This window comes from Magallana gigas, chromosome 1 (genome assembly GCF_963853765.1).
Source record: "Magallana gigas chromosome 1, xbMagGiga1.1, whole genome shotgun sequence".
Taxonomy (NCBI): Eukaryota; Metazoa; Mollusca; class Bivalvia; order Ostreida; family Ostreidae; genus Magallana; species Magallana gigas.
This window is the reverse complement of record NC_088853.1, coordinates 2,495,404-2,506,469: the sequence shown is the minus strand read 5'-3', so window position 1 is coordinate 2,506,469 and position 11,066 is coordinate 2,495,404. Positions and strand designations below refer to the sequence as shown.

At 38.9% G+C, this 11,066-nt stretch overlaps 1 pseudogene; it reads right to left on the bottom strand.

Moving 5' to 3' along the window:
* LOC136272941 (talin-1-like) overlaps positions 1 to 11,066 on the bottom strand; it is a 220,999-nt pseudogene that overhangs the window by 138,677 nt on the left and 71,256 nt on the right.

Here is an 11,066-nt window from a genome sequence, read left to right as displayed (position 1 = left end):
TGAAAATATACAATGGTTGTGCGATAACTACGAATTTTAGCATTAACGAACGCATTGAAAACTTTCAACGAGTATGTAAGATAAAAGACGATTTACGCTTGCCAATATGAGAAAATTTAGCATAGATAAGGTCGAATAACCCACATGGAAAAAGTCATTCAAATAAACAGTGAATTATTTGATTATGAAAGATATAATGATAAATAAACTGTACATATGTCAAATAAGCGAAATATTTACAGTTTAGGGATACAAATTGAATATCTAAAAAATTCAGTAAGTACATGCAAGTTAACAACAAAAGCCCCAGCAGGATTCGATCTCGTGATGTACGGACATTTATCACTTATCTTCATCTTAAGTCCGACATTTTATCTATTCGGCTATTGGATAACTTACATGTTGCCGTCGATAAAATCCTTTTAATAAAACGAAATATCCTTTCGTTCAGAGGTCAGCCATTTTGTTATGATGTGTTATTCCACCTTTGATTTTCTTACGAATAGTTTTTCTCGAAAATATATAAGGAATATTATTAAACTTGGAATCATTCTTTGAGTATTATGAGGTGATAATTTTGGTCGGGGCGTGATCAAATCCAATAAAGCCCGAAGGGCTTTATGATAGATTTGATCACGCCCCGACCGAAATTATCACCTCATAATATTAAAAGAATGATTCCTTATTACTTATATTCATATAGTTTTATGCCATCGTACGATTAAATATACATTGTATAAATATAAATAAGCAAACCCCGCTGGTGCCTCCATTTGGCGTCATTTGTATTATGGGTTATATAGTACAAAATCGGTAGGTAGTGTTATCACAAGCAAAGACACTGGAAAATGTAAATATATGCTATGGTTTCATTAATATTCAAGGGTATCAATTTTCGTGGATATAGTAAAAATCACAGTTTCAAGGATACGTAAATTCGTGGCCAATGAACCTATCAATACAAAATGTAAATAGAAATTGCACTTCAATGAACATTTAATTTTGTGGAGCAACTTAACAACGAAATCCACGAAAATTGGTATTCAACGAATATTGATGAAACCACAGTAGGTCTGAAAATTGTAATTGTACAAATACAGGGTCTCTGAATGCATATACATATACAGATCAAAAACAACCACAGGGTCCTCTGACTGCATGTATACAATTCAAGTACAAACACAGAGTCCTCAGACTGCATGGGTACAGATCAAGTACAAACACAGAGTCCTCGGACTGCATGTGTACAGATCAAGTACAAACACAGAGTCCTCGGACTGCATGTGTACAAATCAAGTACAAACACTGGGTCCTCGGATTGCATGTGTACTGATCACCACAGATTAACTGTAGTATACGAACTACACTGTGCACAAGTATTTTTTTAGTACATGTACATTTACAATTTTATTTTCCTGAGCCGTCTTCAAACCCCTGTCACGCCGGAGCTGCGTTCTCACGGCGATCCCGTTGCTCCTTAAATAATGTAAAACGCCAAGGTAAACGCAGTAGAGTCTTCTTCAGCGCTGTAACAACATAACTACATCTTCGTCCGTCGCGGTGGGATCGCCTTGATCATTTAAGAACGCCATGCGACGGCGCGCACTTTGAACATGCACAAAATACGCGCCGTGGCTCGGCGTTCTAAACATGCCGTAAAAGCGTAGTGAGGTCGCCGTGACAGCGCCGTAAGATCTCCAACAGCGCCACGAGAGCTCCGTCGGTACACTCAAGGAACGCAGCTAATCGCAGTGTAGACGCAGTGATAAGTTAATTGCTCTTGCACGGAGACCTCACGGAGTCCTTTGGGATCTCACTGCGTCTCTATCGCGATCTCTATGCGCTCTCACTGCGCATCTAAAGCGTTTGAACAAGTTGATTTCCATTTGGCTGCGTTCACTCAGCGACCCCAAAGAGCTGTTGCTGGTTCATAGCGCTCTCGTGACGTTTTTTCTGCGTTTATACTGGGCTCCCACGGCGTTTCTAGTGCGTTGTCATCAGGACCACGAAAACTCGAAAAATGGTTGTTGTACAATAGCAAGCGATGTAATAATTATCAAACTGGATGTAGATGACTATGTAAAAAGCAGCATTTGCTAATATTCCAAGACCAATCGATGGACGTAGATGGAATTCACGCCATTCGGTTCTGATGTTTTCACATCTTTTCAATGTTTTCTAACAACTAATAACGGATCTTTTTTGTAGACCTGACTACTAAGAGTTTAATCCTAGTCCTTCACAAATTGTTTAGAAGTAACTATCTTTCAATTACAATGTACCTTATCATAAAATCAAAACAATTTTTAAATCATTAATATATAGTTGTACAATTGTACAAATTAATATTAACCTACCAAGAAGTAAAGATATCTTGTGAGCGCAGTCAGCGCACAGAGCACGCCGTGGACGCGCGGTAAAAATTCCTAGCACGTCATGAGCGCTCGGCGGAGACTCAGCGAGAGCGCAGTTAATCGCCAAGTAGAACTCCGTGGAAACGCAGTTATACGCCGTGGGAGCTCCGTAAGACCGCCTAGGTCGCCGTCAGGACGCCGTGACTTCTCCAGTTGTAAAATTTTCAAATAAAACTGTACATTTTTTCTGAATTTTCCTTGCGATCCTACGGCGATTCCATGAATTTTACAACGCCGTGGGGACGCAGCCTGGTGTGACAGGGTTTAGTTAAGCCCAACAATGAAACCATTCTAGTAAATACATTTATAAAGAGGTTAGCGACCAGTTTCTCCATTGACTATCAATGACGGCGTGGATACCGTACTCGCCCGAGGTTTGCCGATACATTTGATATTGGTACGCATGCATATTATCATAATAAGCACATGTGCTTACTATGGATGTTCATTAATATTTTATTGGGGCATTGGATTTTTTTTTGTGTTTACCAGTGTTGGCTACGTCTAATCATTATATTCTCCTTATAAAAGGTAGTGATTTCAAGATTTCTATCACTTATCAGCTGTCTTCTTACCTTAAATCAATACTGTGGTTCAAACACAGGAACATTGAATTTCATTATACGACATTCCAATTCCTTGCTCATGCACGAAATTTTATGGATAAGAGGGATCCGGACCCCCCTCTCCCTCTCTTACTAAGAATATGCCTCGGACCCCCCTCCCAACCGCTGCAAATACAATAATCATTCGCCCCCCCCTCCCCCAACACTCTTCTAGAAACAAAATCTGGATCCGCACGATTGAGGGCTCCACAAACTTGAAAGGCGAAGGCGAAATTGCGAAGATGCGAAAGAGCGATAATACGCTTATTATGTACTCTACATAATAGGTAATGCTCGCCATAATGTGTACATATGCACTTCCAGATTCCTGTCACTTATCAGCTGTCTACTTACCTTAAATCAATACAGTGGTTCAAACACAGTAACATTCAATTTTAGTATACGACATTCGAATTCTTTGTTCATGCACGGATTTTGATGGGGAAGACCCCCCTCCCTTCGCCAACACTCCTCTGAAAATTTCAATATTAATAATTTCACAAAGTAAAATAACCAAGAATATGCCTCGGACACCCCCTCCCCCCCCCCTCCCGCGGCAAATACAGAAATCATTCGGGACCCCCCACCCTCTCCTACAACAAAATCTGGATCTGCAGGATAGAGAGCTCCACAAACTTGAAAGTGCGAAGGAGCGAAAGTAGTTCGCTTCTTCGCGTTTGCAAGCTCGCACTTTCGCCTTCGCATCTTCGCGCTTCGCCGTCGCATCTTCGTACCTTCACTCCTTCGCCTTTGCAACTTCGCACTTTCGCCTTCACAACTTCGCACTCTCGCATAGATCTACGCCCTGTAGGCGAAAATGCGAAGGTCAAAGTAGCCACATCGAATACCGTTTTTGGGGCTTTGAAAAAAGAACCTGATATGGAATTAACCAAATTATCATGATCACCAGAAAATCAGCATTTATATAAAATGAGATTTATTTAAATATTTTGGTGGTTGGTGGTAGTTGGTAGTGTTATTACTGCAATATGTATAAATTTGTACCAAAATCCGTTTTTATTGTTGTTTTTATATACTTACCAATTTTAAATAAAATTAGATTAATTTTGAATACTCATCTAAATGGTATATACATTCAACATCGAGTTCTTTTCTGGTTGCATGTGTATACAGCTCAAGTACAAACACAGGGTTCTCTGACTGCATGTATACAATTCAAGTACAAACACAAACTGCATGTGTAAAGGTCAAGTACAAACACATGCATGGTCCTCGGACTGCATGTGTACAGCTCAAGTACAAACACAGGGTCCTCTGACTGCATGTTTACAGATGTGTGCATTCTAGTAAATACATTTATAAAGAGGTTAGCGGCCAGTTTCTCCATTGACCATCAATGACGGCGTGGATACCGTACTCGCCCGAGGTTTGCCGATACATTTGATATTGGTACGCATGCATATTATCATAATAAGCACATGTGCTTACTATGGATGTTCATTAATATTAAATGGGGCATTGGATTTTTTTTTGTGTTTACCAGTGTTGGCTACGTCTAATCATTATGTACTCTACATAATAGGTAATGCTCGCCATAATGTGTACATATGCACTTCCAGATTCCTGTCACTTATCAGCTGTCTGCTCACTTAAATCAATACACTGGTTCAAACACAGTAGCATTGAATTTTAGTATACGACATTCGAATTCCTTGTTCATGCACGGATTTTGATGGGGAAACCCCCCCCCACCCCTCTGGAAATTTCAATATTAATAATTTCACAAAGTAAAATTACCAAGAATATGCCTCGGACACCCCTCCCCCCCCCCTGTGGCAAATACAGTAATCATTCGGGACCCCCCACCCTCTCCTACAACAAAATCTGGATCTGCAGGATAGAGAGCTCCACAAACTTGAAAGTGCGAAGGAGCGAAAGTAGTTCGCTTCTTCGCGTTTGCAAGCTCGCACTTTCGCCTTCGCATCTTCGCGCTTCGCCGTCGCATCTTCGTACCTTCACTCCTTCGCCTTTGCAACTTCGCACTTTCGCCTTCACAACTTCGCACTCTCGCATAGATCTACGCCCTGTAGGCGAAAATGCGAAGATCAATGTAGCCACATCGAATACCGTTTTTGAGGCTTTGAATAAAATTAGATTAGTTTTGAATACTTATCTAAATGGTATATACATTCAACATCGAGTTCTTTTCTGGTTGCATGTGAATACAGATCAAGTACAAACACAGGGTCCTCTGACTGCATGTATACAATTTAAGTACAAACACAAACTGCATGTGTAAAGGTCAAGTACAAACACATGCATGGTCCTCGGACTGCATGTGTACAGCTCAAGTACAAACACAGGGTCCTCGGACTGCATGTGTACAGCTCAAGTACAAACACAGGGTCCTCGGACTGCATGTGTACAGCTCAAGTACAAACACAGGGTCCTCGGACTGCATGTGTACAGCTCAAGTACAAACACAGGGTCCTCTAACTGCATGTGTACAGATCAAGTACAACCACAGGGTATCTGTAGTATACGAACTACAGTGTGCACACGTGTTTTATAGTATATGTACATTTACAATTAAATTTTCTTGAGCCGTCTTTAGTTAATCCCAAAAACGAACCATTCTAGTAAATATATTAATATAAAAAGGTTAACGACCAGTTTTTCCATTGACCATCAGTGATGGTATGGATACCGTACTCACCCGAGGCTTGCCGATGAATTTGTTATTGGACCGCATGCATATTATGATAATAAGCACACGTGCTTTCAATGGATGTTCATTAATATTTTACTGGGTAATGCGGGGTTTTTTTTTGTTTACCAGTGTTGGCTACGTCTAATCATCATTATATTCTCCTTATAAAAGGTAGTGATTTCAAGATTTCTATCACTTATCAGCTGTCTTCTTACTTTAAATCAATACTGTGGTTCAAACACAGGAACATTGAATTTCATTATACGACATTCCAATTCCTTGCTCATGTACGAAATTTTATGGATAAGAGGGATCCGGACCCCCCTCCCCCTCTCTTACTAAGAATATGCCTCGGACCCCCCTCCCAACCGCTGCAAATACAATAATCATTCGCCCCCCCCTCCCCCAACACTCTTCTAGAAACAAAATCTGGATTTGCACGATTGAGGGCTCCACAAACTTGAAAGGCGAAGGCGAAATTGCGAAGATGCGAAAGAGCGATAATACGCTTATAATAGTTCGCTTATTCGCCTTCGCACCCTCGCATTTTCGCCTTCGCATCTCCAAAACGAAACCATTCTATTAGATACATTAATATATAGAGGTTAGCGACCAGTTTCTCCATTGACCATCAATGACGACGTGAAGCTTTTAAGTTGAAATATATGTTTCAAAAATATTAAATGGATGCGTACTATAATTTGTAGACTTTTATTTTAAAGCTTCACACTTCGCATCCGTATTATAAGACAGGTAAGCTTGTTTTGTCAAACAGTTTAAATTCAATTGGAATCTTAACTAGTAAATTTAATGGTTCATTTTTTCTCACGACACCGTACGTTTTTTTATCGGCTTGTTTAAATAGGTGTGTTTTTTATTGATGTTCCGATGGGGCCACTTCGACCCTCACACTTTTGCCTCTGGGACGAAATGGTAGAGTGCGAAGAGTCGAAAGAGAAAGTACGAAGGCGAAGGCGCGAAAGTGCGAAGATGCGACGGCGAAGCGAGAAGATGCGAAGGCGAGAGTGCGAAGTTGCAAAGGCAAAGGAGCAATACTACTATCGCTCCTTCTCCTTCGCAACTTCGCACTGAAGTCTTCGCCTCTGTGCGGTTCAAGATTTTTTTTTCGGGGTGGGGGGGGGGGGGGGGGTGGGCGACCCCCCCCCCCCCCTTTGGAACCGCGCATGTAATACTAGTGCTGGCTATTCGACATTCGACAGATTTGTTTATTTATACCTGTAATCAATACACATTCTAATATAAGATTCGTAAGCCATTATTCGTACTGTGAATATAATTTCTTTGTTTTTACCTTATCGGTCTGCGATGACCGTGCTGGAAGAGTACAGTACTATGTTAAAGACACTTTGGCATTTTCAATTAAGGTGGTATGGGACACTTCCATGTTGTGACGTATTGTTTATCGAAATAAACAATAAAATTTAGTGCAGTTATATAAGTAGTTTCTTTACCAATTTTGTCATCTAAGAGCGTAGCGCAGTGAGTTAGAGGGTTTACTATGATTCTATAAGTCATGAGTTCGAATCCCACTGTGGGTTTTACAATTTTTACCTTTCAAAATATTTTTAAAGGTATTTTTGGTTAGGTATTGTAAAATATAAAAATTCTAAACCGGTGAAAGTATTTCAATCATAATGTACTTTAATCCACATTAATATCGACGGATGTCCCATACCACCTTATGTTTAGGAAGCCCTGTGATTTCCATACCACTGGTTATTGATCATCGTATGTACAATTGACGGTGTTCGAGCAATCGTCCACAAGACATCATCCTTGTCTTTCTTTAATGTTTACGAGAGCTTCTTCGTAAAATAATTGTAAATATTTTCATACCTTATATTGAGTAAACGCCTAAGATGACACACTCTTATATTGCCCCCACGATCGCAGAAAAAGAATTGCACACAAATTGCAAATGTAGTCGTCAATTGTAAAAAAGACCGTCAGGCAGGCTAAGATTATTCTTAAGAAAGTTTATACGCTTAGAAATATCTTAGGAAAAAGTTAAGTCCATCATGTCAAACTTTGCAAAAACCAAAGCTAGCATAAGAATAATCTATACTAAGATTTCTCCTCATCAAAAAAACCTTGACAAGAAAAAAAGAAGAAGCAAATTCTCGAATCTCAAAATCTTGATAATCTTAATTCGTTGGAGGGAGGGGGGGGGGGGGGGTTGCGTAGTTTTTTTTTTTTTTTTTTTGGGGGGGGGGCGGTACTTTGTATTCTTTTACCTTCATTTTCACTCTTGATGTCCTTATATTCTCTTTTATTTCTATATGCTACCCCAAAAAGTGGGGGTGGGGGGCACACCACTTTAATTCAATTTTATATATGTAACTTAAGAAATGTGTCTGCTGCGAGAAAAAGTGGAAGGGGGGGGGGGCAGTCCCCCATACCCCCCCCCCTTCCCTTCTGCTACGTATCTGAATTCTTGGGTGTAAAAACATTTCTAATTGATACAACAATAAACTAGAATACATGTACATTGTACATGTACTAGTACTTTTTTACACTGACTTATATACAGTACCGATCAGACCCAACCTAACACCAGAGTAAACCCCAACTAAACCCGGGTTTACTTTCTGGGTGTACTTTGGGTTTACTTTTTGAAAATTTGGGTGCACTCGGGGGGTTTACTTTGGGTTTACTCGGGGTTTACATTGGGTTTACTCGACAATTGCTTTTGGAGTCAACTATACGCACTTAAGTGTGAAGCAGACCTGTATTTTATCTTATCATCCTACTGCCTGTAATTCCTGTCCCTTGTATATTCCGAATACACATGTAGCGTCTGCTTTCGGGGTATTCTTCTGATCGGGGTTTACTCTCTGTGTCCACTCTGGGTTTACTTGGGGTTTACTCTGGTTCCACTCTAGTAAACCCAGAGTAAACCCAGAAAGTAAACCCAGGGTTTAGTTGGGGTTTACTTTTTGTAAGGTTGGGTCTGATCAGTACTGTATGTATTTGATAAGATTACATTTTATTTTGATTCTATACGAATAGTCCCATTTTTTCCTTCAAATTCTTAAATAGCGCACGCTTATTAGGGTCTTCCATTACCAACGAGCAACGAGCTTTGCTCTTGTTTTTTTTTATTATTGAAAATTAAACATTTTTTATTGTAACTAGTAGTTAGGGAGGAAAGTTATTATTTTAATATTCATCTATTATAATCTATAATTCAATTAAGGACAAAAAAAACCCATGAAAGATAGGCAATCGGTTTTTAGAACGCAGTTCGCAGTTCGCAATTGAATAGTGAACTGCGTTCTATAGAACGCAGTTCGCAATTCAAAATTTAGAATTCCTATTTGGGGCCCGCTTGCCTTATATGCAATTGAATAGTGAACTGCGTTCTATAGAACGCAGTTCGCAATTCAAAATTTAGTGCGATTGAATAGTGAACTGCGTTCTATAGAACGCAGTTCGCAATTCAAAATTTAGAATTCATATTTGGGGCCCGCTTGGCTTATATGCAATTGAATAGTGAACTGCGTTCTATAGAACGCAGTTCACTATTCAATCGCACTAAATTTTGAATTGCGAACTGCGTTCTTAGAACGCAGTTCACTATTCAATTGCATATAAGGCAAGCGGGCCCCAAATCGGAATTCTAAATTTTGAATTGCGAACTGCGTTCTATAGAACGCAGTTCACTATTCAATCGCACTAAATTTTGAATTGCGAACTGCGTTCTATAGAACGCAGTTCACTATTCAATTGCGAACTGCGAACTGCGTTCTAAAAACCGATTGCCTGAAAGGCAAAAGATGAAACATTGGCCACTGTAGCTAAATATTGCATCGAAAGGTCTCCTCTCTCTCTCTCTCTCTCTCTCTCTCTCTCTCTCTCTCTCTCTCTCTCTCTCTTAAAAAGCGGGGGAAGGGGTGTCATACCACTCCTATCCCCATCTAAATATGCGGTCTAGTTAATACGTTTTATCACGTTCTCTTGTATTATTTTGATTATCTGACCTTATATACGTATCATTTAAATATCTTGAATAAGATGCACCCATTTTTTGTGAATTAGAGATCCATGCATGTATATTCATTTGTTGTCACTCATCATTTATTTCAGTTGTAGTAATTTATCTTGTACTTGTGAATTTATATTCATCAATCATTAATAAAAGCTAACAACATATCAATAGGTTGAATCAAGAAATAATTTGGCAGTGGCAGTAACATTGTTGTGTCGAAGTGTAAGTCGACAATGTACGTGATGAATATATTGTATCTGGGCCGTCAGAGAAAAGATAAAGGAGAAGAATTACGATTTCAAGTTGCTTTGCATGAAACCTTACTCTCGATTAATTTAGCAGTATTTTCTGCAACATCCTCTTTGTTCATAGGATATGAATATCTTTTGTCTTTTTTTTTTTGGAAAGTTTAAAAAAAAAATTCATTTGTTTGGATTTACTTCAGGAAAATACAATTCTTGCGCAATTTATTCCGGGGATTACTTTTTCGGGGCCAGTTTTCAGAGAGAAATACTTCTCTATCGAGTTTTTTTAGGGGAATATCTATTTACTATCCACTATTATACATTGGCATGTAGTCATGAATACAACAAATACTAGTAACATACAAAAAAAACTCCATTTAGCATATCGGTTTCTAGTATGTTGGAGATTTTCCTTTTCTAAAATCAAATACACTGAATTGTTAAATCTCATGATGTAAGCTTGTTTTGCATATGACATTTAGCATATGACATGCATCCTAAATGCTAATTTTGATGTCATGAGCTCAGTTGCAAAATACACCAATTTCAGAGGAATTTCTTATCAAACAATATAGACTACATGCATTGCAAAGATTTTATAAGAAAATTGAAATTGACGACTGTTGTCGACACTGTTTTTTGATAGGAAAGTAACCCCTAAAACAAGTAATTTTAAGAATATTTTCTGTTTAAAGATAAGAAATTTATTAAGTTTATTTCCAGAACTGTTGTCCTTCATAGCTTATGTTTTCCATGATTGGTTACATTCATATGTTTAGTTCATTTTAAGGTATATTCAATCTTTATAAAAAAAAATTATCAGGAAATAATAAAAGTGCCTTCTACTTCAGGATATTACCTACGCATTTTGATACCACCTCCCGATTGTGCATGAAAAATAATAAATCATTGCGAACACATGTCGCACGTTTTTACACTACATAGTAAGATTGATCAAAAGTAAAAACTTTGATTGCTTTGTGGGAGATAAATACAACGTCCTCTCATGGTTAAAACACACACCGTCCTCTCATGGCTAACACACCGTCCTCTCATGGCTAACACACCGTCCTCCCAAGTTAACACAACGTCCTCTCAAGGCTAACACACCGTCCTCTCAAA